Raw genomic sequence first — 8849 nt, 5'->3', positions numbered from 1 at the left:
ATGTTCGTCAATATAGATCTCAACTTCCAGGGAACAGTATTTTACAAGGTTAAAAGTCTAGTCGAATATGATTAATGTGACATTGCACCATCACATTTCTTTCCTACAACAGCTATTCTATGCAAAATATAAAGAAGCAATGGCAGAGTGTTAATGGTTTACTTTGTGATAGCTAGATTTGACAATCCAATTTTTACATACCTAAAATGAACTCTGATCCCACTAACAGACCTTGTATAGAATCTGTTCTTCGTGTTCAAAGATTCTCGGACACAATTACCCGTGTGAACTATGGGATTGACGTATTGAAAACTATTATCCATAATGATGTGCTCGTCAGTACGGTAGAAACTAACAATTTCAAAATATACCTGACTGTAATTCATCCATGCAACGCAACAAGAGAAAGGAATAGAACACAGTGGAATTATCATCTACTGCCTCACAGTACCATCTGCCCGTATACACCAGACTGTTACAGGGAACGAGGTATACGATGAACGCGAGCGGTCTGTTATCGACTCTGTGAACCCGTTTAAATCTTTTGGCGCAAAAGGGGCTGTACAACATTGGAAATACTGTGGTGTTTTGCTTCACATGTTGTCAAGTTGCAGCAGCTGCACACGTTCCTTCCGACGTAAATTCCACAAGATTTTGTTTGTCAGCCAACTAAGTACAATCTGCAAATTCCCAACTGACTAATACCTTCTGTTATCATTCACAGTTCTGCTGCTGTACGCCATTCATTAATACTGTCCTCCCATGATGGTATTTTACTGGAATTTTGCACCGACCTCAACCACAATGTCATCAGAAAAATAAGTTGTTTCTCAAAATCAAGTGAACAGGATAAATAAAACTCTTATTACACCATAATATTCCCCAGTTAAACTATGTCATCTTTTTTCGCACTTCTCACCCTCAGCACGAGACGTCAGAGAAGCCTGCTTCGTGTGGTGTGGATATTAATGCTCCGGGTCTTTTCAGCCGAAGGCAGTGACAGAAAAACATAAATTTGGGAATAAGGATACATAGTCCATCGTTGTTATCAAATAACTCAATCACACAATATCAACTGAAAGAATGATTGTTACATTAAAAGGAATTGTAATAGAACACATTCAAGCGTTCAAAAAAACTTTATGTGTTTTTATACAGCAAATAATCTTTGCAATTTATATTAAAATTTACTGCAGTCCTTCACTACGCCTTTCACTTTGCCAACTCAGTTTTTCACTTCTGCATCTCTTTTTTTGTGATGACAAAACTTTTACTTTCCCATTATCGGTTTCAAGTCCCTCATATGTGTGGTTTTTTTTCGGTTTGTGTAGACGAGAAACCAGGGGGCTTACCTTTTCCCATGAAAGGCGTTCGGATTTCTCGCTGTGCTGCTATCTGCTAACAGTTATCTTTGGATGTCGAGACGCTGTCCAGCAAAGTTATTCGGCACCTTTGCTTCCAGTAGGCTGAAGATACCAGGTTTATTGCAGTTTATCTGCCTTCCACAAAACTCCAGACCTTAAATCTCAGTGATCCGAGATCTGAAAAATAGTCTGATGGAGTCACAATTTGGAGTGCCAGCGGAAATTCTTCTTTATCGAAAATAAAAACTTTCGTATTGTATTTTTTTGGAGCCTAGCACACACTGACATTTTATAAATGTAATCTGCAAATTTATTTTGAAAAATGTAGTTTCACATCAATAATTAATACTTACACCACTTCTTCCTCGTGGTCAAAAGTAATAATACTTCATTCGTTTTGCAAAGAGTTTAATTGGTACTGAGCTCCACTGAAGAAACTCACTATCGCCTATGGTGCTTTTCTCATCAAGGGGTGCGCCTTTCAGTTTCAACTGCTCTACCATTAAGGTAAAGGCGACAAATTTCGTCCCCCAGTCATTTTTGGCCTCTGAATACCATACCTTTAAATCAATTATTCTCAAAAAGTTTATATAACACCACCAACTAAACCTACACATGGTATTTAGCTCAAAATATATCAGACACGATTTGTTATCTTTACAGAAAAAACTTCAAAAACAATGTACTTTTACCAAACTTGAAAAAGTTGTCCTATTTTCGTCCCCTACTATTACGTAGTGTAAAAGAGGTATTAACAGTTTAAAAACAAGGTAATAATCATAAAGACATGTTACAAGATTTATTTATATTAGGTACAGGCTAGAAACGTTCATTTTTAGTACAAAAAATATTAATTAGCAACTGTATGATTAATTTTTACTCTTCCAAACGAGAATCGCAAATTTTTTTTTTCTCCTGAGCACATTTTGTGTTCCCACACGGAACGTTGAGTGCAACGCACCCATTTTTTCTTAAGATTGTGTTGAGAAAAATGTTTCAAGCAAATGGGACACTACACATCATCTTCATTTTTCTAAAAAAAATGGTTCAAATGGCTCTGAGCACTATGGGACTTAACAGCTGTGGTCATCAGTCCCCTAGAACTTAGAACTACTTAAACCTAACCAACCTAAGGACATCACACATATCCATGCCCGAGGCAGGATTCGAACCTGCGACTGTAGCAGTCGCACGGTTCCGGACTGCGCGCCTAGAACCGCGAGACCACCGCGGCCGGCTTCATTTTCCTAGCTTCCGCTTGAATCTTGGTATTGGACATCACAGCCGTCATCAGAGTCACTGGATATTTCCAGTTTTGTTTCTTTTTTAACGGTTTCTTTACCTTTCCTGGCAATGTTTCCCGATTTAGATCTAACCGTTTTACGATAGGTTTTCCCTTGAAATTTTTGTAGTTTCATTTTTTAAGGTGAGCCTGTAATAAGAGAAGCACTGCCTCGTCACTCAGATGAAGATGAATGGATAACAAATACTCCTACGATATCTCTTATGCTAACTGCTGTTAATTGTGGCATCTGCGTGTTGTTTGAGCGGCTGGAAAGGCCGGCTGTACATCTGTGCTTGTTGAAGGTTGATTTTTTGCATGTGGGTCAGGAGCTGAGTAGCCGTCAGCATTGCCAACAAGTCTATTGGGCCAAACACATTCTGGTTATAGGGCAGAATCCCAGTTTTCTTAAAACTATTCATGGCAGTTTTTACAGCCGATGCCTTTTCACAGGCTTCATTGAGTAGCTGAGCAATCTGCGGGTTACCAACAGTCCTGCCAGGATGGTTAGACAGCCAATTACCTATTGCCTGCGCATAAAACGTTTTAAAAGGAAATATGAACGACACATCGAGAGGTTGCAGTTTCGAAGTGGAGTGAGGAGGCAAGCAGATTATGGCAACACCATTATCACGAGCAACGTTAATAACATCCACATTGCGAGAATATGAATAGTGTTCGTCCAATATCAACACAATAGTATCTTAATCTGACGGATTTAGAATTGAAATGAAATGCGAAACCATTTTTCAAATAGATCACTTGTGATCCACACAGACTCATTCGCTGCTCCCAATGCCCCAGGTGAAGCTCCAGCCATGAGTTCGTTCTTCATCAGCTTTCTGGGAAAAATCATATGAGGGGGCACAAATGTACGTGACGCCGACATGCACAAAGCAACCGTCACTAGCGCACCACTCTCTGCAGACGACAGTTTGTGGACCCTTTCATAGCAACAATCTTTCTTAGTCTGTGTTGTGCCACTGTGATGCCGGTATCATCTACGTTGCACACTTTAAGTGGATTGAATCGTATTTTCTCCAACTCGGGCTTCAAAATAGAGAAAATGAGCTTAACACTTTCTCCGTTGAAATCTTGTACCCTAGCTGGTGACAAGGAATGCGGCGTTCATGTAGAAAGTGTGAAGCCATCCAAATGAGTAATAAAAGAAATTCGCGAAATTTTGTTATGCTATAAATCATACAAATGTAAATGCTGTCAATACAACTACACTCCTGGAAATTGAAATAAGAACACCGTGAATTCATTGTCCCAGGAAGGGGAAACTTTATTGACACATTCCTGGGGTCAGGTACATCACATGATCACACTGACAGAACCACAGGCACATAGACACAGGCAACAGAGCATGCACAATGTCGGCACTAGTACAGTGTATATCCACCTTTCGCAGCAATGCAGGCTGCTATTCTCCCATAGAGACGATCGTAGAGATGCTGGATGTAGTCCTGTGGAACGGCTTGCCATGCCATTTCCACCTGGCGCCTCAGTTGGACCAGCGTTCGTGCTAGACGTGCAGACCGCGTGAGACGACGCTTCATCCAGTCCCAAACATGCTCAATTGGGGGACAGATCCGAAGATCTTGCTGGCCATAGTAGTTGACTTACACCTTCTAGAGCACGTTGGGTGGCACGGGATACATGCGAACGTGCATTGTCCTGTTGGAACAGCAAGTTCCCTTGCCGGTCTAGGAATGGTAGAACGATGGGTTCGATGACGGTTTGGATGTACCGTGCACTATTCAGTGTCCCCTCGACGATCACCAGTGGTGTACGGCCAGTGTAGGAGATCGCTCCCCACACCATGATGCCGGGTGTTGGCCCTGTGTGCCTCGGTCGTATGCAGTCCTGATTGTGGCGCTCACCTGCACGGCGCCAAACACGCATACGACCATCATTGGCACCACGGCAGAAGCGACTCTCATCGCTGAAGACGACACGTCTCCATTCGTCCCTCCATTCACACCTGTCGCGACACCACTGGAGGTGGGCTGCACGATGTTGGGGCGTGAGGGGAAGACGGCCTACCGGTGTGCGGGACCGTAGCCCAGCTTCATGGAGACGGTTGCGAATGGTCCTCGCCGATACCCCAGGAGGAACAGTGTCCCTAATTTGCTGGGAAGTGGCGGTGCGGTCCCCTACGGCACTGCGTAGGATCCTACGGTCTTGACGTGCATCCGTGCGTCGCTGCGGTCCGGTCCCAGGTCGACGGGCACGTGCACCTTCCGCCGACCACTGGCGACAACATCGATGTACTGTGGAGACCTCACGCCCCACGTGTTGAGCAATTCGGCGGCACATCCACCCGGCCTCCCGCATGCCCACTATACGCCCTCGCTCAAAGTTCGTCAACTGCACATACGGTTCACGTCCACGCTGTCGTGGCATGCTACCAGTGTTAAAGACTGCGATGGAGCTCCGTATGCCACGGCAAACTGGCTGACACTGACGGCGGCGGTGCACAAATGCTGCGCAGCTAGCGCCATTCGACGGCCAACACCGCGGTTCCTGGTGTGTCCGCTGTGCCGTGCGTGTGATCATTGCTTGTACAGCCCTCTCGCAATGTCCGGAGCAAGTATGATGGGTCTGACACACCGGTGTCAATGTGTTCTTTTTTCCATTTCCAGGAGTGTAGATACTTATGGACTGCAATTACGAATAAGTTAAACTGGATCGATTACATATGTAATGTTGTGGGGGAAGCTAACCAAAGACTGCACTTTATCGGCAGAACACTCAGAAAATGCAAGAGGTTACATTATGCTTGTTCACCTTCTTTTGGAGGGTGTGCGGCCTGGGATCCGCTTCAGATGGGATTGGTAATCCTTAAAACAAAGGCCGTTTTCGTTGCGGCAGGATCTTCTCACGAAATTTCAATCACCTGCTTTCTCCTCAGAGTGTGAAAATATTTTATTGTAGCCCACTTACATAGGGAAAAATGTCCATCATAATAAAATAAAAGAAATCAGAGCTTTAAAGAGTTCGTTTTCTTCCGCGGGCTATTCGAAAGTTGCAAGGTAAAGAAATAACTTGAATGTGCTTAGATGCACCTTCAGCGAGGCACCTAATAATTGCGAATTGCAGAGTAATCATGCCTCCTCTTCTTCTGTCTCACAACGAGCCGCACAAGAACATTCTGCTAACATTCTAAGGCGCATTTAATGCTAACAGGACTATGGTGATTTATTTTTAAGCTTTATCGTGCATGAAACTCAACGCAGTTTTTATTCGAGTGTACCGCAAGTCTTTGTAAAAAAAAAGTGGTCTTATTGCCAAAAATTGCTTTTTCTGGGAAGGTTTACATTACGCAATTGCTATTTGTATAGAACATAAATACCATATTCAACTATAAGGACTGACATTCTTAATGTATGTGGCACAGACGTGAGGCACAGAATCGTCGCTAAGAAATTGTTAAATACAAATCTTCAGTTTATGATTATTGCTGGAAGTAAATATCTCTTTGAAGGGAGTTATTTCACGATCTCTGTATGTATACTTCAACGATCCACTTGTCACACTACGAAGTGTGACGGATGGGACGAAGTGATATACTATAATAATTTACCCCGTTCTGTTGCAGTCGTTTATGGCTCCCAGGGAGACAAATTGTTGATACCACTCCGTGTGCATCCGAACTTATTTAATATTATCTAAGTTTTACGTGGCAGGCGAACAGATAAAAAGACATGGGTTATGGTGGGAAATGAATGGTCTGGGAGATATCGCGTCGCAGGCATTTGGAACAAGCAATCCCAGTTTAATAACGTCGTGAACGGTGACGTAATTATGATGAATGCTGAAGGCATTTACAACTTGAAGGTGATGTTGTAACAACAATAAGTGTGGAAGCGCACAATGGGATGTACAAGGTAATCACTGCGTTACACCACATACACGAAGTCAACTACTTGTAACAACGATCATTATGCTTACACATATTACCTTCCTACGAGCACTGTGAAAATTTGTATGAGTCGCCCGACGATTTGAGACGGAGCTCACCCTTGCTTTGTGATGTGGACGCTGCTAAGTACGCTTTAGCGTGCAATTTTCAATAACGTTAACTGCCTGACACATTCAAGAATGTTACATATGGTGCTGCGTCAAGTGGTATTACACGAAAGCGACTATTAAGTACCATGGAAACTTCGCGTAGGGCATAGACGCCTCGTGAAAACAAGGACAGTCTTTTACGGCGACTTTTGGTAGCATCGGTTGGGACCAGTGACGTTAAGCGCTTTAAGACAAAGCGGCCCCTAGACCGTCAACAATACTGGCCAATAACATGGTGCACCATATTGACGGTTGGCCTTAGACAACGAATCGATAGCGTACAATGTTTGTGCCAAATTTCGGACACGCAGTCCAGACGGATACGGATGCCAGCTGCTATTTCGCTTTTGGACAGGCTTTGCGCTCTCGTGAGGAAAAGAGGCGGCGTAGATGGATGAATGAGTGGTATAAGAAGAGAGAGGTTGACAAATGAACATTTACTGAGTGAGTCGAAGAAAGCGAGGCTAATGATTATTATCGGAACTTTCTGAAGATGGGTGCTCTCTTATCAGATGTGCTTTTGGAAATAGCTACATATATAACTGTGATTACATCTTTCTAATATTTATTTATTAGGACCCAATTTTAAAAGCAAGAGATAGGTACATTTTTATTTATATTGTGCTCAAGTATTTCTTGCCCTTCCAAAATCTTCAAGGAATCGAAGTACCTGTAGCTCGTTCGGACCAGCTCCGCTTTACCATTCACTCGTATTTACTTTCAATTATTTCTTATAATTGACCCGCAATGAATTTAATTTCCTTACTAACCGAAGCCTATCAGCTTCCAGGTAAATTTCCCTGCTTATCAGCTTCCGGGTACATTTCCCTCTACGTCAACAACTGATCGTATTGCTCCAATTTCTTTGCGAGACTACTAAGCTCATCGGGCAAGTAGTTAGTTACCCCTATAGAAATCATTACAAGCATCAGTTAATATACCGTGTAATTCCGCCCCTGGATTTGACAATCGCCTGGATTCCCTTAGGAAGTGAGTCCACAAGATTGAACAGATACGTAGCACCCAGGTCAAGACACCCACTGAGGATTTTATGAATCAGTTTGTACTGGTTGCCCTTGAGAGAACAATGTGTATTCATGTGGAATTACGAACAGTGCAATGAATTAAGACTTTTACGATGCTTGAAAGACATACGTGAAAATGTACAGAAAAAAAGACATTATCATTCAACGTAACTGTACTTAAAAATATCGATTTATTATGTATATTATCCTTTGTTCTATGCCAAAAAATATTAATAGCTGTGAAACAGTCGAATGATTTTATGCAATCTTGGATGAGGATAGACGTGGGAGGCACCGTAAGTGTAGTTACATTGCATTTTGGTTAAATGTATGTGTTTATTAGCACTTAAAACCTTTATTCATGTATCTTTAGGATCCCTACTTGTTGGGAAATTAATGACTTCTTTTCAGAATATCGGAACGCTCAATAGAGCGCGATCCTATGAAAGATTGTTGTTGGCTATTTGCACGGCCCTAACGTATTGTTTGAATATTGCGAATATTAAACGATTCAGAGCCGAAGCAATAACTTACATAGTTTCTATTTTAAATATGTTATTTAACTTCAGTGTCATTTTAATTCATATGCAAATATCAATTGTAGTTTTCATTGCATTCTTGTGGTTGCCGCATAACGGCTGCCTTTAATCTCAGCTAGGAAAAGTCTCAGAAATTAATTTACTCTGAAATAATCAGTGAAAATATGCCACATAATAATATTTCTCTACGCGAACGCATGACATTAAAGCAGTACTAACTTCGATGAAATTACAGTGCAAGGAAAAAAAAAAAAAAACCCTGAGATGTTTTATGAACAGACGAGCCAGTACGGTGTTTCACACGGCTCTTTACGTGTTTCATATTGCGAGCGTTAAAGCTTCAGATAATATTTCCATAAAAGAAGATTGTGCAATTTGTCCGTGATAAGTTGTGTTGACACTTTAGTGTGTGTTGCATTATTTGGTATGGAACTATACGTATATGTGCCTACAAATCATACAGTTTAATAAACTACACATCTACACACAATTAAACCATAGCACTTGACGTACAGAACGGAATACAACATAAATATTAAAAACAACATAAGTACCACCATAT

Source organism: Schistocerca serialis, chromosome 7 (assembly GCF_023864345.2).
Source record: "Schistocerca serialis cubense isolate TAMUIC-IGC-003099 chromosome 7, iqSchSeri2.2, whole genome shotgun sequence".
NCBI lineage: Eukaryota > Metazoa > Arthropoda > Insecta > Orthoptera > Acrididae > Schistocerca > Schistocerca serialis.
This window is presented reverse-complemented; position numbering follows the sequence as displayed.